Source organism: Odontesthes bonariensis, chromosome 10 (genome assembly GCF_027942865.1).
Source record: "Odontesthes bonariensis isolate fOdoBon6 chromosome 10, fOdoBon6.hap1, whole genome shotgun sequence".
Taxonomy (NCBI): domain Eukaryota; kingdom Metazoa; phylum Chordata; class Actinopteri; order Atheriniformes; family Atherinopsidae; genus Odontesthes; species Odontesthes bonariensis.
In genome coordinates, this window is record NC_134515.1 from 27150401 (window position 1) to 27175227 (window position 24827).

The 24827-nt window shown below is 39.2% G+C and overlaps 1 protein-coding gene across 1 annotated transcript in view; it reads left to right on the top strand.

Moving 5' to 3' along the window:
* LOC142389839 (metabotropic glutamate receptor 4-like) overlaps window positions 1–24827 on the top strand; it is a 204368-nt gene that overhangs the window by 138446 nt on the left and 41095 nt on the right. The gene's annotated exons all lie outside the window — the stretch shown is intronic.

The window sequence follows — 24827 nt, forward strand, 5'->3', positions numbered from 1 at the left end:
AAACAAAGCCAGAAACAATGGAGAATAACCACAAGGGAAAGCGAGCATCTAAGTTGTAAAAATAGTAAAGAATTAGGCTTTTAAGAATTTTGTAAAGAACTGTAAAGCTGGCCAATTCACCACTTACAACATGGTAACAATTTGATGCCAGCTAAAATGTTTTTGTCGACTGTTTTGGTCTGTAACGTACCAAGACTTTTTTCATTATTTTTGACTGGTCTCTTACCGTCACTACATGTATAGTAGAACCTCTAAAGAGCAGAACCAGCTGACCATGATGCTCAGGAGGTTTTGAATTACAACAGAAAGAGTGACAATGCCAGCAAGCGACACTAACTAGCTTACATTTGCCATGCATGGGCAAGATAAATAAGCTAGCTTCTAATTTTTTGAGGTTGCAACCAATCGTAACAGTACAACACATAAATATAATTACAACACTAGTGAGCAAGTTGAAAGAAGGCCAAATGAAGTTTGTGTTGGCTGAGATTTGTTTTATTTGTTTTCAAAGATATTTTAATGAGGATGGTAATACAGAGTAGATGCAAGCCATTTTCACCCATGCAGATGGCTTAATGTTTTTTTTTGTTATTAGCAAAAGAAAGTGAATAAGAGGATAATAATAATAATGTCAAGTTCAGCTTATGTCTGAATAAAGCAGATAATTATTCATATATTTGAAACATACATAGTACATAATGCTGCTGTTTGTTAAGTACTTGGATCCAGTTATATATTTCAGCTGACATTTTCCCTCAGTGAGGCTTGACATTCCATTTGATGCTAGCTTAACTACAAATTTTGGCCAAATATCAAAAGTAGTTGGCCCATTTTGATACAAAACATGTTTAATCTAACAGGAATGAAAGGAATCGTATCGTCTTAAATGTGCCAATATATGTTCACAAAGCGTTAATGTGCTCTTGTGTACACTTGTCTAAGTGGAGGAGTCATGGGGTTTGAGGAAAGTGTTGTAGGTACTGAATTTTTGCGTAAGATGGTAGATGAAAAAAAGGATCTGATAACATTTGATTTCAGCTCATTTGGCTTCCAAGATGAAACCAAATTAAACTTGAAACGGGCACTACATTTGATCAGCCTGCTTGGATTTGAGTCTTGGTTCTGTTGAACAGAAACAAACTGATGAGGAAGTCAATATCTCTGAAGATGTTGCAAATAACAAAGTGAAAAAGGAAGAAAACAATTAAGACAATCACAGGGTGGGGGAGGGCTGAGGAAAATGTTTCCTTAAAAACTAACCTTTTTGGCAGCCAAGATTAACATGCTTGTACTCTCTAAATACAGCAATATCATAAAAAAAATTAACTAAAATGAAAACATAGTGCTCTCATAATTCAGATGGTGTCTGACAAAATGTCTTCTTTGGTGCATTTTTAAGACATTTGCAGTTTGTTTTAGTTTAATAGAGGAATGTTTACTGCTCTGTCAAAAGAAACACTGTAAGTATGAGACCCAATATAAGCAGTGAAATATGGATGAATCTTGTTCTATCAACATTTTTGCAACATTTACATCTTTATACGGATTTTTTATATTTTCAAACGCTTCTACGAAGAAGAAAATGGTCCTTTATGTAAAGTGTTAGCTATTATAGGCTTGTTATAGGTGGACGGGGCCATTCCAACCAGCACCTGATACATGGCTTCTAGAATGAACCTAAACTTGCAATCATAGTGATTATGTTCTATATAAATTTGCCTCCTTTCAAAATCTTTCAATATTAAATTTGACATAATTTCAGGTTCAAGCAACTAGCAATCTAGTTATATTGTGAATAAATATAAAAAAATCACTTTCTTGTTATCAAAAGGAGTGGGTTTAGTCATATTGAAATACAGTATATTTTAAAACTACAAATAACTAAATCAGAGAGAGATTGCTTTTTCCTTTTAACAGACTTACTCAAACCAGAGGAAGGCATAAAGAATTCTCACCAGTGAAGATGGAGGGCTGAGAAGAGAGGCATAAAGGATTAATGCTAGACCGTGCAAGGTTCACACACAAAACCTGTTTGCATGGACCTCCTCAATATGTCAGCCCCTGAATTTGGGCATGGTGAATGGTGTTAGAATCAGGACAGTTTCTCAAATGGCTGTACGTCAGACAAGCATTTTATCTGAAGCTGCTGCTGAAACCTGCTATCTGAGACACAAAGGTGATTTGAAACAGACTGGCTGTGCTTTCATTTCCCATCACTCAAACTACCCCTCTGGATTGGATTGCCCTTATGGAGAATGATTACAAATAAAGAAGGTTAAAACAGTTTTTCAGCATGCCTCACTTTGTCGCCTTTTAAATGTAAAAACATCTTTGACACACAAGTCTTTGGTCCCAGAGTAATGCTGTACTGTTTGTGCTTGTGCTTCCTTCTGTTCTAATTGAATTGCACTGTCCTCTTTAGGAACTGAGGCTAACGCCTTTGCAAATGTGTTAGCTCTTAGTTATAAGCTGTTATTGAGTTTCTTTAAGAAGCAGGATGCTCGTCACTTCTTTGTCTTTCTTGCAGAGGTAACACCTGCGCTACTTTGGTGTTGATCCTTTAAGAAAACCATTTGTTAATCAATTGCACTCGTATAGTGTTGTCTCTGACTGACAAGTCTCATAAGCTTTAAGAGTTTCAGAGAGCAGAGAGGCTCGGCAGCTGTAAAAACCATGCTGTGATCAGATCTCAAGAGGATGGTGGAGCTGAGACCTGATATCCTCCCCTAAGGAGAGATTAGCCAGGATGAATAAAGTTTTGGGGGTTTCTTTATGGAGCTCTGGCTGTGACTACCCGAGAGAAGGTTACTGAAGGAAACCGATGACTTTCCAAATGATCATGTATGGAAACCCTAACAATATTCTACACTTTCCTACTGAATCCCAAACACAATTCACTTTTGCAGGTTTTATTAAGGAAGATGGTAATATATTTATACATTTAAAAAATGTCAAATTTTTACATATATTTTTCATATATCCATCAGGAGGAGATGTATAAAACAAAACCTAAAGTATATGAATCTATGAAACAATTATCAGTTTATTCTCAACCCAACTCCACACAGAATTTGAACACTGACACTTTAACATTGCCATCTATGATTAATTGGATGGACCATTTGAAATTGTAATTATTCAAATTTATATTTAAATGACAGTTGAAGCGGGAGCAGGAGGAAGAGCAGAGATGGCACGCAATGGCACTGAGATGACAGGCAGATTATGCAAATGTAAGGAATGAGGGTTGCTTACTGCACCCTTTGTCATGAGGAAAATGTCAAGAGGAATGATTTGAATACTCATTAACCTGAAAAACGTCCAGAATTGTTTTTGTTTGAAGAAGAGTTTTCAGTAATATTTTAAATGGTTCGTAGACAATACAAATCGAATACAAATAGAAAAAGTCTGCAAAGTTATTGACTTCATGCTTAAAGTCGTGTCCTCTTTGCTTAAAACATCAAACAGGAAACCCCTGTCAGAGCTTAAACAGCTGCTCCTCCTGCTTCAGGCCTTGCGTTCTGATGAATGCTGTGTTGGGCTTCTGGGGGTTAAAAAAAAAAGATTGGGGATTTTTTTATTTTTTTAACTGAAACTTACAACTGAATTCTAGATATTTTACTAGTTACCCCTGCAATATTATGTTGCTAATATCATGTGTACTGTGCAAGCTAATGGGCTTACAGTAGCCAAAGAAAAGAAGAAATGTGAGTAATATGGAAAAGATGTTGTGTAGACAGCAGATAACAGAGCAGTTCACATTCAACAGCTACATATCATTATTTGTAAAAGGAAAAAAAGAAAGGAAAATGTTATGAGCTTTTTCAGGAAGCTTAATTGATACATGCGGAACCTTTAGTAAGACTTTTCCCAAAGATATTAAAGAAGAAGTGACTCGAAGCTCTGATGATTTTTTTTACCTTAGTCCAAGCTGAAGGAGCAGAATATTTAAACCCACTGTCACGCTGCTTTGGACATTTGGCACCTCTGTGTTTGTCACTGTTCATTACCTTGTTTGATGAAGTTTCATGTACTTATAGCTGTCAAAGTGACATTTCCAGACGCTACTTTATGTTATCCTCAACCACCTGGAACTCGGTGATTCAGACAGTTTGAAATTCAATGAAGGCTTTTACCTGCAGGTGTGCCGACAGACGATGTCTTTTAAGACTTTGCCACAGATCTGCAATTTGCATAAAGTGCTTCATTTCTATCATATCACAGAGACTTGCGTGCACTGCATGACAGAATATCAACCAAGTCACCAAACTACCATCTGTGGGTTTACCTAAGGTTTCTTGGATATCCTGTCTGATACTTAATTTGAAGTGACAATTGTCACACTCAAAGATGAAAGTCCAATAGCCATATATGCAAAGAGAACATTTTATGTTGATAGTGAAGCAATTAAATACAGCCAAGTGGCAACGGTAGGAGGGAATAGCAGTGGTTCCTGGAAATTAGACCACTTTTTTTTAAGCACAACAGCAATTCAACAAAAGTATTCTTTACAAGTTTGTTTATTGCTTTATCTTGACAAGGTTGTATAACCTGGAAGACAGATCTGTCCTGTGCCTGTCGAGGTGATATTAAAGGTAAAGATACTTTATCACAAAATGGATGAACCTTCAGGTAGTTAAATCTTGCTGCAGCTCAGAGGACACTCGTGAACCTTGGTGCAGTCTGACGGTTCTGCTTATTTCAGAGAGAGGCACGGATGGAAAATATTTCGATTTACATTAAATCAAAATTTGCTTGGCATACATTTTTTTTAAAAATTTTTTTATTTTTATTTTTTTTATGATTCACTGTTTTTTATTTATGAACAAAATCCCAAGATGGGAAACAGGAGCATTACAAATCAGTGATCAACACCCACCCACCCCACCCCACCCCAACCTTAGATACACATCACATGACCCATTAGGTCATAAGCGAAATAAAAGAAAATAAAAAGTTAAGTTACAATTAACAATAGTCAAAGCATGTATTTTTTACCTAATGCTATAATGACATCAAGTATCAAAATGTAGAAAGAGAAAAAAAAAAAAAAAACACAAAAGAAAGCGTGTGAGACATCTCATTGTGCATGATTCGCCAGCAAGTCTTGTAACCCCCTCTGCAGTTCTTTCCCACATTTGTATTGTTGAGACTCTTGCCCCATGGATTCTTTCAGTAGAGAGTTCCAGCATTACAACATCTTGAAAGTACAACAACCATTTTTTAACAGGAAGCTTGTGTGGAGGGAGCCACCTCTGAACAATTAGTTTTTTTGCTGCTGTTAGGCCTGCAAGCCACACTTTTCGCTGTTTCTCTGTACATTCAAACTGTGAGTCATCATTCAGTAACAACAAACTTGGCTGTAATGGAATCTCTATTTCTAATAATTCAGATAGGATTAAAGTTACCTTTTTCCAAAGACTTAACCTCTTCACAATCCCAAACCATATGTTTATAGGTACCTGGAATATCTTTGTTACATAGACTACAGCATAGGCTGTTCGTGTGATTCGCATGAAACCTATCAATGGGCGTCCAGTACGCCCTGTGACAAAACTTGAAATGAAACAACTGGTGATTAGGGTTCTTTGATGCACTGAAAACATTATCCCATACCCCTTCCCAGTCTATAGAGTCTGTCTCTAAGTCGCTTTCCCACTTAGCTGCTACAGAAAGGGTAGAGTAAGAAGATTCTAAGAGCCATTGATATGAAAAGGTGACAAATCCTCTGCAGGGAGAAATTTGTAATTTATAGATAACAGGGTGGATTTGCACATTTGAGTCCCATGGTACCCCATAAGCACGTAGTGCTGACCGCAACTGGAGATAAAATGAGGATTTAGGAATATCAAAAAGTTGACAAAGATTTTGGAAGCTCATCAGTCCATCCCTGTTGTATATATCACCCAGCGTATGAAGACCACAAGAAGCCCATGAATGAGATTGAAAAGGCATCTTACCAGAAGTCAGACCATAATTATTCCAGAGAGGAGTGTGCGTGTGTGCTTTCTTGTCACATCTAACCTGCTTTTCTATTCCTCTGAAATTTCTAATTGTATACTGTATTATAGGACCAAAGTCAATATGTTTAGTTTTTGACAAAATGGAGAATAATACATCTTGGAGCCTTATAGGATGCACCAGGCCTTCTTCAATCTCCCTCCAGGAGGTTGGTGATGATGAGTCTAACCAAATTTTCAAAGGACGTAATTGGAAAGCTTGATGGTACAATTTGAAATTTGGCGGTGAGAGTCCTCCATCATCCTTGGCACGTTGTAAAGTGGAGAAGCGTATTCTAGGGTGCTTCCCATCCCATATAAACTTACGTAAAAGTACATCTACTCTTTTCCAATAATCAGTTGGAGGTGGCAGTGGAAGCATCATGCTAATAAAATTTATTCGAGGGAGGACATTAATTTTTATTACAGATATTCTAGTTTGTAAGGAACCTGGCATTTTGCTCCACGTGGCAAGGTTCTGCTGTACATCTTTGAGTATTTTTTCATAATTACACTTAATAATTTCAGAGAGTGACGTCTTAACATGCATACCTAAATAAGTTAACTCTGATTTTACAGGGATCACGGAGGGTATTGCAACCTTCTTGGCCATGTTATTGAGTGGCATTAATGCAGACTTGTCCCAGTTAATTTTATAACCAGACATAGCCTCAAATTCATCAAATATGGGTAGTAAACCGTGGAGGGATTTCTGCAAGTCTGACATATACAAGATAATATCATCCGCGAACAAAGATATCACATGCCTCGACCCTTTGATTTGGATAGGTGTAATATCCTGATATTGTCTGAAAAACTGTGCGAGAGGTTCAATAGACAGAAGGAATAAGGCAGGAGAAAGAGGTGAACCCTGACATGTTCCTCTATGAACTGAAAATGGATCAGAGTGTAAGCCATTAGTGCATACCATCGCTGAGGGGTTTCCGTATAGAACTTTAACCATATCAATAAACTTGGGTCCCAAACCAAATTTATCCATAGTCACCCATAAATAATCCCAGCTGACTGTGTCAAACGCCTTGGCCGTGTCTAGTGATAGAGCTGCAGCTGGGGAATCTGCCTCATGAGAATGATGAATAATATGGAGCAAACGGCGTATATTATCTGCAGCTAAGCATCCTTTCATAAACCCTGTCTGACCAAAATGTATGAGTTTCCCCATATAATTATCCAATCTTGAGGCCGGTACTTTTGAGTATAACTTTAGATCAGAGTTTATTAAAGAAATAGGCCTATAGTTGCCACATTCAGTCTGATCTTTGCCTTTCTTTGGTATCAGAGATATGAGTGCGGTATTCATATGGTCATGAAAATGACCCTGGTCCACCGCCGCATGTATGGCCTCCAACAATACTGGGCCTAGGCTGTCCCAAAACTGTAGTAACAGCTCTGGTGGGATACCATTGGGTCCAGGTGTTTCCCCCCTGGTCAGACTTCTCACAGCTTTAAGGAGTTCTTCCAGAGAGATAGGCTTACCCAATTCCTCAGATTCTGTTTGTTTTAAACAGGGCATATTTAAGGCATCCAAAAACATATGGCATCTGCCCAATTCAAATGATCCAGTAGGAGAATACAAGTCTTGGTAAAAAGACTTAAATAATTTATTTATTTCTTTCGGATCAAAAACTAGTTCCTTTCCTGGTGACCTAATAGAATTTATGGATGCATATTTCTCACTCTGTTTTAATTTCAATGCAAGAAGTTTGCTAGGCCTACTGCCATGGAAGTAGTATTTCTGTCTAACTCTGTCTAACTGTGTATGAGGAATTCTGCTTTTCTTCTTAATATATCATTCAATTCACGTTTGGTTGCTGTTAAACTATTTTCTACTGACCGACTATAGCATTTCTTAAGTTGACCATCAAGTATATTGCAATGTTGCTCCAATATTTTTACTCTCTGGGTTCTGACTTTTTTTAAATGAGATGAAAATGAGATACAAAAACTCCTTATAAATCCCTTTGTAGCCATCCAAACAAATATAGGATCAGAGACAGAGTCCCTGTTTATGGATAAAAAGTCAAGTAGTCCTGTTTTAAATGCAGTAAGAAATGTTTCATTTTGCAAAAGAGTAGTATTAAATCTCCACCTCGGTGATTTTGTAATTTTGATCCCCACATCAATTTCGACTTGAACAGGATTATGATCAGATATTGTCATTGGTAGAATAGAGCAAGAATGTACAGCTGGGTTAAGAGAATGTGATAGGAAAACATGGTCAATTCTGGAAAAAGTTTTGTGACTAGAGGAGAAGAATGTGTAATCTCTGACATCTGGATGGCGTGAACGCCATGCGTCAAAAAGATTAAGGTTGGTTAAAAATGCATTTAGGCCACTAGATGCCTGATGTTGTGCAGCAGACACTACATGAGAGGACCTGTCTAATTTGACATTGAGCACTGCATTCATGTCGCCTGCAATAATCAACTCATATTCTGAAAATGATAACAGACTGGCTGAGAGCCAGGGGAAAAATGAGGCATCATACACGGAGGGCGCATATATTGACACAAAGGCGATTTTCTTCCCTTGGATTGAAGTACAAATTAAGGACAGACGACCCAGGCCAAAGTCACTTTGACATGTCATTGTTTTCTCAATAACCAGATCTAGATTCCGTTTAACTATAATCATTGAACCTTTCGTTTTAGATAGAGCACTGGAGGAAACAGCGATTTTGTATGTCTTATCTTGCATGCGTGAAACATCCTCTATCTTCAGGTGAGAGTCAGTAATGCACGTGATGTCTACATGGTGCCGTCGCAGGAAGCCCAAACATTTCACACGCTTTGTTTTGGTATTAAGACCTTTAACGTTCCAACATAATAATGATAACTTAACCATTGTCGTCCGATATTAATCTTGTGTCCGGTACAAGAAAGTATTTTGAGTCATTGATCCTGTATCTAAGGTAACCTCCCCCCCGTACCCTCCCGCCCCCCCACCCCCCACAACTGTCTAGCACAGAGCCGTGTAAACCACATCACGCAGTCAAAATCCTCATCTCACTTTCCCCATTACTAAGTAGTAGCCGTCGTAAAAAAAAAGCTTATCAAGCAAATGCGAATGAGTAAGAAACAAGACAAAACAAAAAAACCTCAATGTAGGTTCTTTTAAAAAAAGAGCTGATTTAACGTGAACCTGAATAGCCCTCTGAACTGAAAGCTCCCATATAAAAGGGTGAATATGTCATGCATGCATTATGATATGCTTACGAATACTTGTAGAAATGTTCAACTTTCGCCATCTTCGTTTAGAACTAGTATGCAACACAGTCCAAGTTCAAATCAGTCAGTGGCATCCTTCTCGGGGAGTTGGTCGCTCGTTTGGGTAGCTCACTGCTGAACTTCTCCGCTTCTTGTACTGTTTTGAACGACAGCTCCTGGCCTCGATAGGAAACTCGTAGGATAGCAGGGTAGATCAGGGATGTAGATAGACCTTTCGCCCATAGGTCCTTCCGCACAGCTTTGAACGTTGCCCTCTTGTCGCTGGTGTACTTGCTGTAGTCGGCGAAGAACAGTAGCTCCCTGCCCTCATCCACGATTGGAGTGTTGTCTCTCCTGGCTTGTCTGGCACCCTGTAGAATGGCCTGCCGATCCTGGTAGTTTAGGAGTTTGAATATGAGGGTTTGAAGACTATTGGGCTTTTTGGTGGAGTGGATTCGATGTGCCCTTTCAATCTGTACGACTTTTGTTCCAAGAGAAGGGATCCATTTAGGCAGCATTTCCTGCAGGAATCTGATGGCATCTCCTCCCTCTCTGTTAGCTGCTAAATTCACTAGCCTCACATTGTTACGTCTTCCACGATCATCCAATTCTGCTAGCTTTTCTTCAAGCCGTTCCACGTCAGTTTTGAATGTAACAAAATCACGCTTCAGCCCCCTAGTTTCTGATTGAATGCGATCCACTTTCTCACCAAGGCCTTTCATCGCTGTCATATGTTCCACCAAGTCCTTTTGTAGTGCATTGACTGAGTCTTTCACACCACGAAGTTCGGTATGAAGAACCCTCTCCACCATAGCCTCCATTCTGGCTTGTTGTTGCTCAAGTGTTAGGAGGATAGTGTCATTGCCACTAGTATCCATGCTCGGCTTCAGACGTTTCCCACTGGGAGAAGCATTTGGAGATGGTTTAATCTTGTTTTTCGACATATATTAGACTGTTACTCCTCCGCCGTCGACTAATGTTAAATTTTAAAATAAAGGAGCCCGTAAAATTGGCTAAATTTGGGGATTTGTGAAGAGCTCAGAATTTTCTGACCATCGTGCTTGTCGGTCCCACGTGACCCTGCAAAGAGGCTTGGCATACATTTTAATGAAAATGTTTCGTCTTTTGTGAAGGGCAATATTCCGGTGATATCACTTGTTTTTCCCCAGAATTTTTATCAGACAGAGCACTGCAGTAACACGGCAAAAGTATAAAGGCTATGTACCCACATCCTTTTTCTATTTGAAGCCAAGCTGAGCGCACTTGAATTGTTGGCACCTGAGTCGCAAAACATTTTTCATGGCTGCCACCACTATTCACGGGTTCAGCTGTCTAGTAAGTGAATAGCATCTTGAATTAAAGGCTGAAAAGGCTCAATAGGTACCTCATTTCAACACAAGAAAATTCCCAAAGCAAAGCCTGAAATCATGTAAAAGTCTGAATTTCACCAGTGAAATTAAGGTGGTGAAGTCTAGAAACATTTTGAGTGGACACAGACATGTTCGTAGAAGCATTTTTTTTTAGTTTATTCAAACTTTCGTTATGAAAGCTCTAAGCATGGATGAAATTATGATATAGTATCCACGTTATAAAGACGTGACTCGTGGAGACAGTTTAAATGTTTTGGGTGCACACTTTATGCTGCTTTTCACATGGCCACTTGTGACCATGTTGGCATTTAACTGTTTAATTCAAGGAAATGACTAAACCTACTCCATATCCATGGATCAATTTTATTTATTGTATTCCTTGGCAGCACAGCTAAGCTTCATAATATCCAGTCGCTCATCCTTCTGGTCTCCATGTCTCCCATTTGTCATCAGATTTGACCATTTTGACCAACTTTTGACAAAGCTAAACAAGAGATATAACCAAGTAATCAGGGTAGCAAGCGCAGGTAATGGGAGAATTCACGACTGACAAAGTTACTTTATTATAATAAACATAAACACAACAAGCAACCATAGGTGCAGCACTCCGGAAGGGCAGCTAAATTATTTCTCCACCCAAGCTTGTATTTATAACCCTGCAAACAATTTCAGAAAGCTATAGAAAACCTCAAAAGGGTGGAAATGTAGTTACGCTCTGGCCTCAAAGTTGATGGATCAAGTAAACGTATTTGTTGGCATGGCTATTTTCTTAAGCCAAATAGTTACCAGTCACGGTATTACATCTGTCAGCAACTCTATTCTGACAGCAGCACACTGTTAGTCCCAGAAGAAAAATGGAGCCACTCCATTCATCCCCACAGTGGAGGAGAAACACATGGAGGGCAGCAGTGAAAGAACATGTTATTTTCTACATATTATTCATCCCACGCTGTTCTCTCAGCTTGGGTCACGCTGTAAACGTGCAGTGCCTCCAATGTAATGTATTTTTTTTTTACCAAAAGCACAAAATCACTTTTTATGAAAGTGCGTAGGTGTTATTTTGTCAAATTTAACAGAAACCTGAAATTTGTTAATTGCAGCATTAAATATTGTCTTTTAGGGAAGTTTATTAGAAACTTCTGCGTGTTTAAAAAATAAATTTTGAAATACTGTTGCTGCTATGCTGATGTGGCTGTTTATGGACTACCGTGACAAGTGATTATTTCAACTTGGAGGTAAGCACAAATGATTTGTCTGTGTCGGCAGGAACTCAAGAAATCCAACATTGCCCTATTTTCCAGCAGCTGTGAGGTTCTAAACTGTATTATTAGGTATTATAAGTTTGTGTACACATGTGGCAAACAGACGTAAGGATACACACTTTACACATTTTGAAATTTTTTGGTTACAGTCTCAGAAGAAAGTAGTATCTTTTTCTATCAAGTTCTCAGACCTTAAATTAGAAATAACCTAACTGCAGGTTGTGAGTCGACCTTTAGTTTCAATCTGAAATAACTGCGTGACATTTCCTTTCCGAAGTGAGACAGTGAAGCTGCTCAGAAGTGAGCTGGGCTTTACTGTACTGTGGCCGAATGGCTTATCTGATAAGCAAGAGACACCACCCTGACCAATGAGAATTCATTCATCATTCTTATTGAGAAGTAAACCTAGATGAAGAGTGTAAGGTCCAAACTGCTTTGTCTCATTAAGCAAAGCAAACACTGATCAGACTTCGGCATGGTTAAACAGCTTCAGAATGCCTCAAGGGAAACATGCGTACATTGTACGAGAGCTGCTGAAAACGTCCCCGAACTTGTAAACTTACATTTAATTTTTTACTGTCTTTCAGGTAGAATGTCACACTCAGGGGCTAGCATGCATTTCTGACTCCATTTCTCTTTAGGCACTCGACAGCATCAGTGCTTCACACTTGATAGATGGTGTATTTCCTTTGCTGGCATTCTTCATTGCAACCTGTGTATGCTTCCGGCAGCAAGTTCTTTATGGTCACAGACAAAGATATTACACACGTAGAAAAGCTTTTTCCGGTTTGTTGAGCATTTTATTCTATGGAGTTCACTGTATAACAAAAACATGATCCTGTTGGTATGCCAGGTCCCTGGTTACAGAAGAAAGTTTCATTGTGAGCAAGATCCTTACAACACATATGAACAAACTCACCGACTCAAAATTCAACATAACATGACATCAACGTGATATTCTCTGCAACTTGCAAAAATGCATCACAAAAAGTCAGCTGGAAGGTATGAAAAAACCTTGTTTGGACAGTTGGGCAAATGACCAGAAAACTGTAAGTGACAGCTTAGCCATAACACAACTGGATTGTGCAAGCTGATTAAGGGCAGTATCATGTCGTGTTATCAACCATGGCTAATTACTAATCGTCTCCTCTGCCATGAAGGCCACAAGCACGAGATTTCAACACCTCTACATTGCGACAATTTAGCCTTGGATGCAATGCTTTCTTATTACAGTAGCATAGGAATGACCCTAATATTAGATTCGCTTCAAAGTATATACTTTATGGACATGACTGCCTTGCGTTATTCTTGCTTGCCTTTATTGCCGCTGTGTGGATACACGTATTTGTTTACATCGGAATATCACCACCGTTTTAGCTATAATAGCAGAGAAAAACTGTTTTTTTGTCCGAAACACCAAAACAGTATTTTACTTGAAGCTAAATGGAATTTTTCTAAATAACTCTGAGAATTCCAGCAAGAAAATATTAAGAACAACTAGAAATAAACTTAGTTTAAAGCCACACTTGACTATTATTGTCTGTTTGTGGTCATTTGAGGAACTCAGTCATACTTGGGATGCTCAGCAGAGTCACTGCTTCTCTGCATTAGAAATGAGGCTAAGTGAGGTGGCTGAGGCATCTGTAAGGGGTGCCTTCTAGATACCCTCTAAGTGAGGTATTCCATGCATGTCTTGCTGGGAGTACACTCCTGGTCAGAGACATGCTGAGGGGATTATGACTCTTAGCTGGCTTAGGAACACCTCGGTGTGCCCTCTGAAAAACTGGAGGGAGTGGGTCTTACTCTGCTGGTCCTCTGACCTGGAAGAGGTTGAGTGTCAGAATATGGATATTTAATTATGATTGATTATTATAATACGTATAATATTATGAAACGTTACTACAGTGGATTTAAGAAGTGCCAATTTAAGGAATTATTTCTTAAATCCACTGTAGTGACGTACAAAACCAAAAATATTGTAATTGTATCAATCTTTCCTAAACTACAGTAAATACATAATTATAGATTAATCCAATGTTGTAATTGACTGCAGAGGAGGTTTAAAGTTGAGAGCTCATTCCTTCCAAAGTAAACGTATAGGAGAGTGCATCGCTGCTTTTCTTTAATCAAATGTAATTTCACACATCACTATGCAGACGTCTTTCTCATTAACATCAGAGCATCTCCCCATGACTATATCCGAAACCCATCGTAAAAGACTACACTGCAATGTGGAAAATGGCTTCCTTTTTTTTGTTTTTTACGGTATGCTCCTTTGATACTCAAGAAGTCGGCAGCTCCGCTTTCTTTCAACAATGCAACAAAGCCACAACACCTAAAATCAGATCAGAAAACAAATCAACAAAAACCATAAAAACATTACCTGAAATCAATATAATTTACCTCAGAAAGAAATAATATGCTCCTATGAGTAAATACTATTTACAGAACAGCAGGCAGAAAATCATGGCTACACAGTGAGTAAAATATTGAATATATCAAAAAGTTAACACACTTAAATAAATCATATTTCATTTCTTTGTGTGAAGATCAATGAGAGAATTCAGAAAGACTTTCTTTGCTCTCCATTTTGATCCTGGCCTACATCTGTGATGTCCCCTCTTTACACTCGTCTGGGGTTTAAATCTTATTCCCAGGCATTTTCTAAGTTTTGAAAAGCTTACTCAGCGACTCTTATACATAAACATCTTCCCCAATGATTAAGTTATTCATCATAACGTGTAAAAAAGTGCCAAATCAGTGTTTTCTTCCAAAGAAATGTCTGAAGAAACTCAAAATGTTTTGCCATAGAAAGACACAACATGAACAGAGTTACTGCAGCAGGCTGACACAACTGCTGCACCGTTCCAGAAATAAAGAAAAAAAAAAACAAAGAAGTTTGAATTTTTCATATATTACGTCATACTGGATAACATGAACAAATCATTTTGAAATGTTCGGTGAAACAATCCCAACTTGACTATCGGGCTGTGACTACAGCAGGCTTGTCGAGTTATATTCTGTGTTTCATTGAAAGAAATTGAAGAAGAATTAATGCATAGACGCTGCATTCTAGAGTATAAAGCAACAATAGTGTGAAATGTGTCTAATATTCATTTTGAGACACGATTGAAATCTTTTCTTGCCCACACTAGTGTTTTTGCTCTTTTTTACACATGTAAATATAAACTGTGTCTGAATCTACCTTTCAATGTAGTAAAAACTAGTTTGGCAGAAAAGACTCAATGAAAACGATTGGCTTGGTGAGAATTAGATTTTTGAGGTTGCATTAACTGTAATGAGATATCATATTCCACTTCATGACATATTGTAGGTTATTTTTCAGTTTTCTCAGAATAAAGTTGATCTGATCTTGCTGTCCAGTATAGATATCTACTCCTGCAGAAATGAAGCGGACAGAGAGCATGTATTTATGTGCTGCTCAGTTATATCTGAGAGGAGGAACTTGACTCTCCCCAGTCTTGCACTAAAACACAGTTCAGCTTCACTTTTTCAGCATAACACACTGTTAAACCCAGGGCTCATCATGTCATCCAACCCAAAGCTTCTCCTCAATATTAACTCGTAGACTCAGCAAGTCCCTTATAAGTTGTCTGGGCTCTGCAGAACATATTGCTCTGTTTGGAATTAATTTCAAATGAAGACACACTGTATACACACATATATGGTGTAAACACACTTTCTGTAGGAGTACTGTTTTCATCAAAAGATGTAGATAAATGTTACACAAGGGAAAATGACACGTTCTTGGCATAATAAAGACAAATTGCACCAATACATAGGTGCAATAGGAGCCATTTATCTTCTCTCCTCTGTTATGAAAGCCATTCATGTGGTTCAAATGATATGCAACCTCTACCAAGTATGTCTTTCATAGAAAATGTAGTTAATTTGTGCTGTTTTCCAGATGTTAGACGGGGACGGACAATGTACTGTCTTTAAGTCGTACAAGCTTAATGGAAGGAATCTGGTATTTTGGAGCATCTTTGTGGTAATCTATGATAATTATAATGGTATACTGCTTTGTGATTGATCCCCTTGCAGAGAAGAATGTTTTAGTCTCTCAGACCTGCACATTAAGGTGTGTGCACAGTATCAGAGCTTGAACACGACTCAGGGTCACTGGAGAGAGATTTAGTGTCTTGCTTCAGAACAATTTAAGGGAGGGGTGGCTGTAACAGGGGACTGCATGGACGTAGTTCCAGTTCAGGGCCAGTTTCTCTGATTATTTCATTCCACCGGTATATACTTTCTCTTCCCGGTACTTCATGTGCTCACACTCACTTCTTAAATGCTGACTTGTAGAAATGGTCAGGATTTTACCTGAACTTTTCTCACCTAAATTAATCCATCTAAGAATTTTCTTTCTCAGCATGATGAAAAGCCCCTTACCGGTTCATATTAAACTTCCGATCAGTCAATTTGCATAAATGACTTCATAATGTTCATGATTTTTTTCATGAAAAAATAATACTGCAACATTACAGCTTCCCTTTGGGAAAATAAATATACTATATGCTTATATAAGTATGCTATAGACTTAATCAGAGGCTGAAAATATTTAACTTCATATTTAAGTGCTATTTGGGGCTTTGAACTTTAGTGATCACACCAATGAGCTAATCATTCCTTGACAACCAGTCAGCAAGGAAACAAAATATAGAGAACTATCAGAGAATGAATGGAACAATGCCTCTGCTCAAAGCAGATGAGCTGTCTGAACTCCTCAGATTGTCTTTAGAATTATTAACTTACACTTAGCTCACGTGGGAGGGTAGCATCCGTGGTGTTATCTTTTAATTTATCACCCAATGAAATGACTTTATTTTAAGCACCTAAACATGGAAATTTGTTGTAAATAAGTACTGTAAAGGCAGAAATAGTTTATAAACCTCTTACATTGTTGAAGAGAATGGAACCCTGTCCTGGGTCTGGATGCATTTGTCATGAGGCACAACAAACACCGTGATTAATAGGTTGGATGAAAGGGGCTGTCTAGTTTTACTGTGATTTACTTCATCACTTTTGATCAATTTTAGGGCAGGTTAAATTATTTAATTGTCACTTGTTCAATGTTATCAGTTTTTATTTTCTATAACTTAATGTTTATGATTAGGTGGAAAGATGTCAATTGCCCATCAAGTTTTTTAAATCTTACTCTGGCTACCTGATAAGAATAAGGAGATTTGCTGTATTTCAAGAAAGAGCTGAAAGCCATTCTGATTTTGACCTACTGTTGGGAGAATTTGAGTTTGTTTTTCAACATGAATTCTCAAAAGTTAGTCTAAGTTTGTTTAATGCTCTCCAGCTATATATATATATATATATATATACACATATACACACGTATATGTTATTACTATATTGCCAAATGTATTCACTCACCCATCCAAATAATCAAAATCAGGTGTTCCAATCATTTTCATGGCCACAGGTGTATAAATTCAAGCACCTAGGAATGCAGACTGTTTCTACAAACATTTGTGAAAGAACGGGTCGCTCTCAGGAGCTCAGTGAATTCTAGCGTGGTACCGTGATAGGATGCCACCTGTGCAACAAGTCCAGTCGTGAAATTTTCTCGCTACTAAATATTCCGCATTCAGCTGTCAGTGGTATTATAACAAAGTGGAAGCAATTGGGAAAGACAGTATATAAGGCCACTTTGTGTCAGGTGTACACGCTTCTCCATCTGGCAATCTGACGGACGAGTCTGGGTTTGAGTCAAGAATGAGTCAAAGGGTGGACCGACGTCATCTTAAACCCTATGGATTAAGAATGGGATGTCACTTAAATTCATATCTATGTAAAGGCAGATGAGCGAATACTTTTGGCAACATAGTCAAATCAAATCAAATCAAATTTATTTATATAGCACATTTCATGTACAAACAGTTCAAAGTGCTTTGCATAAAATAAAAGCATTGCAGCAGGGAGTGCAAGAAGCTTTAAAAATACATAAAAGAATATAAAGAGAAACAAATAAAATCATTTAAATGAATTTAAAAACAGGCAACAGTCTAGATAAGTTAAAATTAGTGGTGGGCCGTTATCGGCGTTAACGTGCTGCGATAATTTGAGAGTCTTATCGGGCGATATAAAAAATATCACCATTAATCTATTCTCAAAGTTGGGTTGGGAACTGGGTCAAAATAGGTAAGCAAACTGTGATGACTTTTACCTTGATATTTGGGAGCAGGTCGTTTAGGCCATTGGCGTTTAGGCCGCAGTCGTTTAGGCCAACATAGGAGTCGTTTAGGCCAGGCTACCTGAGCAGCTGAAATCTTTATTATTGTACATTCGTTATTATTTGAAGTGGGCGTTTTATTTTGAAGACGGTTTGTGCAGTTCCTCTTCCTTTCTTCACGTTCACCACTCGACATGTTTACACCGGTGCGGCAGTCACTGACGATGTAAGTTATGTTCATACTGATGTGAAATGAATGTGTACATATTACCTTTCTGATAGTGTTTTCTTGCTCCTGGTGTGTATTTGCACTCTTTAAAATGTCCGTTTCTGCTCGTTAGCATGATCGCGATTTAGCATTGTTAAGCTAACCGAATTTCTATTATACAGCATTATTGTCCAATGAATGTGGCAATGCGGATGATTATTTCCACAATTTTATGAATTTATAAATCACCATTTATTAAATAAAAAAAACGTTTCCACACTAAAGTTGGTTATTAAATAATTTACCATAGATATGTAGGCTACCCAGACAGACCAGTAGAGCTGACTTATATCTTATAATAACGAATGTACAGTAATAAAGATTTCAGCTGCTCAGGTAGCCTGGCCTAAACGACTCCTCTGTCGGCCTAAACGACTTCAGGGGGGCCTAAACGACTGCGGCCTAAACGCCAATAGCCTAAACGACCTGTATCCTGATATTTTAGCTCGGGTGTAGGCCGATGTACTTTGTCTGCTGTTAGGTGTGATGAAAACAGAAGAACGCCACTTTGCAGAAGCCTGTGCTAGGCAGTTTATGGAGGTCGCTAATCTGTGGGGGATAGTTGACAAAATCTGCTCTGTTGGAACAGACAGCGCTCCTAATATGGTGGCCGCAGGGAGGATACTGCCCTTCGAACATCTGCCGTGTGTTGCACATGTTGTACAGAGAGCGATTGTAATGTCACTGCGAGAAGGGGTTTTTGATGCTGCACTTGCCAAGTGTCGTAAAATGGTGGGACATATCAAACACAGTCCGGCCAACGCAGACGAGCTGAAAGTCCAGCAAACCTCCCTTGGGCAAGTTCAGGAGCCGCTCGTGCAAGATGTTCCAACACGGTGGAATTCCACCCTCGAGATGATCAAGCGCGTGTGGCGCAACAGAGACGCACTGCACACAACGCAACAGCAGCACCACCTGGCCCTCCCAACAAGTGCTGAATATGAGAAGTTGGCGAAGCTAGAGAAACTGCTGGAGCCATGCATGTGAATAAGCTGGTCTGCCTGCTGCGTGTACACCAAGAGCGACTTCGCTGGAGAAGCTTCGCTTAAGAATTTGCTTTGGTAGCTCGTGATGTCACATTTAGAATGTTAAATTCTTAAAGGCCCCGCGGCTGTGCAGCACCCCCGCAAGAAAAAAACATGAGGAAAGTGAGGGCAGGGACACGAATAAACGTGTTGTTATTTACAATTTGTTATTCAAGATATACATCACGTTACAAATGATGTAAAACTACATTAGGTACACCTGAGAAGAGCAGGAATAGCAGAGGCAGCTGTGAAAAAGAAACTAAATTCGAAATAAAATCCGAAATAAATCAGAAATAAAACTTAATTGCAGTGAGAAAGGTATGCGTGGGGTTACTACACTATTGTATTGAAGCACTCGACACGGCAATTGCAACAGTCTCAGGATTAAACGACTATTGTTTGGATAGGAACCAAAGTTTACACGTCTGTTTCCGCGAACCCCGCGGATTGCCGGACCCCTGAATGAGCCATTTTAATCTAGATTAATCTAGATTAATTTCAAGATTTCAGTGAGATTAATCTAGATTAAAAAAATTAATCTATGCCCACCACTAGTTAAAATATATTTCATGCATAGACACATGAGAAAAGAAATGTCTTTAACCTGGATTTAAAAATGTCAACATTTGGTGAAAGTTTAATCTCCACTGGCAGTTGGTTCCACTTGTTGGCAGCATAACAGCTAAATGCTGCTTCTCCATGTTTAGTCTGGACTCTGGACTGGACCAGCTGACCTGAGTCCTTGGATCTAAGAACTCTGCTAGGTTTATATTCTCTGAACATATCACAGATGTATTTTGGGCCTAAACCGTTCTGGGATTTGTAAACCATCAGCAGGCTTTTAAAATCTATTCTGTGACTGACTGGAAGCCAGTGTAAAGATTTTAAAACTGGTGTGATGTGTTCAGATCTCTTAGTCCGGGTTAAAACTCCAGCAGCAGCGTTCTGGATGAGCTGCAGATGTTTAATGTTCTTTTTGGGAAGTCCAGTTAAAAGACCTTTACAGTAATCAAGTCTACTGGAAATGAATGCATGGATGAGTTTCTCCTGGTGTTTTTGGGAGAGGAAACCTTTAATTCTGTTGATGTTTCTGAGGTGGTAAAAAGCTGCCTTGGTGACAGCTTTGATGTGGCTGCTGAAAGTCAGATCTGAGTCTATCAACACTCCGAGGTTACGAACTTGGTCAGTGATTGTAAGGGCCCGAGTCTCAAGATATTTACCAACGCTGACCCTCTTCTCTTTGCTACCAAACAGAATTATCTCAGTTTTGTCTTCATTTAATTGTAGAAAATTCTCTCTCATCCAGGTGTTTACTTCCTCCAGACACTGACACAGTACGTCTGCTGGGCTGCAGTCGTCCGGTGACAGACACATAAAGTTGTGTATCGTCTGCATAACTGTGATAATTGGTGTTAAAATTCTGCAATATCTGACCCAAAGGGAGCAGATACAAGTTAAACAGAAGAGGTCCAAGAATTGACCCCTGGGGGACTCCACAAGTCATGGCCACTCGCTCAGATTCATAGCTGCCAATTGTAACAAAATAACTCCGGCCTTCTCCCGCTCCAGAAAGTCCAACCCAGTTTTCCAGCTTGTGCAACTTGAGTAGTGTATATATACACATGGTTACAATAATGCCTTTTTAGTAGTATTCAGGCACATGAGCTCTGCTACAATTAGCCTCAAAGCTAGAGAGTATTTAATGTTTATGGCAGCTCTGTTTTCCCCACAGGTGTTTAACAAAAATTAATATTAGTGTTCTGAGCTATTAGGAGAGCAGAGACTGGGGCTGACAATGGAGGACTCAAGAGAGGATATTTTTAGAGGTGTTTTTTTTTCAGTACTGTAGTGTGAATATCAGACAAGAGATGCTCAGACAGAAGCTTTCTGCGTTAACTGCAGGATGCGCTGAAGAAAGCTGCAAATGGCACAAATTGTGTTCATTTTAGAAAATAGAAAAAAATATGAATTACGAATTCGTGAATTATGGTAAACTGTAACCACACATCAGATAAATGACATTCCAAAATGAGTCAACTTGATTTATAAAGAAGAGATTCAGTAAACCCAGAACTTTACAATTAAAGCTGCGAATCATCAATTGAAATTTCATGATCAAACAAAACAGTGCGTCTTAAAAGTGAAGGATACAAAATCTGTCACTTAAAAACAGTACAAAACATATAAAACGTTTCATGGCAAACACAAGACAATGTGCAAAGTACACGCAATAAACAATTGATCACTAAAAATCAAATTGAAATCGTTGAATTCTCAAGGATGAATTAGGTTTTTGTGAGATCAGGTATAATCCAGGTGTTTGCCTTTACGCAAGCTATTTATGTCAATATGTACAGGTAACTCTCAGTTCATCATGAGTAAACATAAATAATACACACATGGTCCTGCACGTACATGGAAGTATATGGCACAGAGCAAAGTTTTTGTGTGAAGTTGCGACACATTTTAGTTTTATAACTGTCTTTCTGTCTTCATGTTGTTGATATCACACAGTGACTTTGGGGTTCTTGTTCAGCTTAAGGAAAGCGATGAAAACTGGCTTGTGGACAAGAACAGATGGAGTCTTAAAGTTGATTTCCATAATTACATCCTGTCCAAGAGCAAAATGCAATCAAGTAAAGTGTTTTATTGAAAAAGGGATTCCTACAAAGAGACCGTTTCATTCGATAATATCAATAAAATATGTTATAAGCCTAATTAGATCAATTAAAAGCCACTTAGGTCACGTGGAAATGTCTTCTTGGAGCAGCCCGACACTACTAAATCAGTGTGTGAGCATGCAAAACTATAAAAGCATGATAAACATCAGTTTTTACTTTTTTTCTTTTGATTTTCCACAAAAACTTAGTGAATGCAAATGAGGTAAGACACTACAATTCAAACATGGAGCAGGTAGGGAATTAGCATCTTGTACAGCTAATGCTCTATGTCTAAGAACATTAGCTACGGTCCTACAGACGAGGGACTATGTCTTTCCTCCTGCTATACTCAGAAAGGAAATGGATGAATGGATGAGTCTACCCTAATAACAGAGTTACTACAGTGGCACCATGGAGGGCCCTGCTCAGTAAGCTTCAACATCATGAACATCATGAAGCTGTTTTTGTATTCCCTGGTCTTCTAGTTGCCATGAAGTGAGAATAGGAGAAATGGCGGAGATGAGCGCTCTGCTTCTATGTAGCAGATGTTGAGGGAATGGGGGACTGAAATGCCAGTGAGGCAAACACATAGAATCTAGTGATTGATAGAGTCACTGAGAGCACAGTTGCTGCGATGTTGCTGCTAAATTTCCCATGTGGTCCAATGACACAGAGAGGTAGACATGTAAACCTCTTCTTCTGTTTCACCAAAGACTCGACAAACAAGAGCACATGGTACATCAAACATTTACTTTCAATTAGGTTTATTTTCTTGATGTGTATTCAAAACAGATGGATAAAGCCCTTAATCAATCATTTGTAAATCAATATTTGTGCTTGCAACACTCGTCTTAATGCCTTTTTGTAGGAGGAACTGCAACTTACATTACCAGTTCTCCAGCAACACCAGAACATGCACTATTGTTGCATCTTCTAATTCAATAAACTCTCTGATAATAATTTATTTAGAGAAACCTTTCTCTCAAAGGGCTTTTAATTACATAACAGGATGCAAAGATCCTGCACGCGGGGAAATGAAATGTTGCCTCCAATATAAATGTAGGAGTGATACTGTGATATGAAGTTGGTGGACCCAAGTTACACGACGGGGTAACCAAGGGGTTGGTTCTGATTGTGCTAATAAAGAAGAAAAAAAAGGTCAGACAGGTCGTAGACAAAGCCATCACCCAACAATACAAAATAAGACTCAGGCCAATACCCACAGAAGCACGGATCTATTCCTTCAGTGCAGGAACTGCTAAACCATTAACCAGTCAAGTGGATGTATACATATGCCAGAACTGTCACTTTCTACTACTGGCAACCAAGTGCCATCCATCCATCCATCATATTCCGCTGGTCCGGGGATCGGGTCGCGGGGGCAGCAGCTTGAGCAGAGAGACCCAGATGTCCCTGTCCCCGGCCACTTCCTCCAGCTCTTCTGGGGGGACCCCGAGGCGTTCCCAGGCCAGCCGAGAGACATAGTCTCTCCAACGTGTCCTGGGTCTTCCCCGGGGCCTCCTCCCAGTGGGACGGGCCCGGAACACCTCACCGGGGAGGCGTCCAGGAGGCATTCTCACTAGATGCCCAAGCCACCTCATCTGACTCCTCTCGATGCTGAGGAGCAGCGGTTCTACTCCGAGCCCCTCCCGGATGACCGAGCTTCTCACCCTATCTCTAAGGGAGAGCCCAGACACCCTGCGGAGGAAACTCATTTCGGCCGCTTGTATTCGCGATCTCGTTCTTTCGGTCACTACCCACAGCTCGTGACCATAGATGAGGATAGGAACATAGATTGACCGGTAAATCGAGAGCTTCGCCTTCTGGCTCAGCTCCTTCTTCACCACGACGGGCCGGTACAGAGCCCGCATCACTGCAGACGCCGCACCGATCCGTCTGTCAATCTCCTGCTCCATTCGTCCCTCACTCGTGAACAAGACCCCGAGATACTTGAACTCCTCCACTTGGGGAAGGATCTCATTCCCGACCCGGAGAGGGCATTCCACCCTTTTCTGGCTGAGGACCATGGTCTCAGATGTAGGAGAAAAAAATTTGAAGAAAAAGGAAACTACAAACTACTGTCAGAACAACAGTACAAGTCATAGACTGAAACAGCTTGGTGACTTAACCAGCAGTGACTTTTTATACCCATCAGCAAAGCAGTGCAACGTCATTGTTAATTTAATGGAATCCCCTGGACTTTAACCATATTTTGAGTTTTTCAGCCTATTATTACCAGAGTTCACACCATAATTTGTTTATGGAACAAATTTGGTTGCAGTTATTTGCACAAAATGATATCATTCCATTACTGGTTGATCATTGCTCTGGCATTGTTTTGGGTCATGAAAGGGAAATTCATTAAAATGCATATCTCCATGGAAGCATGACAAAGCAGCACTCTTGACATGTTGCATCTTGCTTGTTGGTAACCAGGTGTCATCCCTACTGCCTTTAGAGTTGTAAATCAACTAAATAGCAGAAGAGGTTGAGAACAGTTTTGAAACTGCTCAGTGGAGAATTACTGTATATGTTGGTATTGTGCTGACCAATACCAAAAAGGGATTTCCAAATACATGTCATTGCACATAAAATCACCAATAAGGAATTAAATTACACTGAAAAGTGAGATTTTATATTCCATGTTTCTTTTCTCTGTCTCTCTTTCAAGGTTGGACTTTTTTTTTAATTTTTGGGGCAAAATTCAAATTTGGAAACACACACTGAACTGCAGCTTGTAAGTGGAACATAATTTAAAGACTGGTGTAATAAGAAAAATAACTCAGATGGATAAATGGAGCCGGTTTT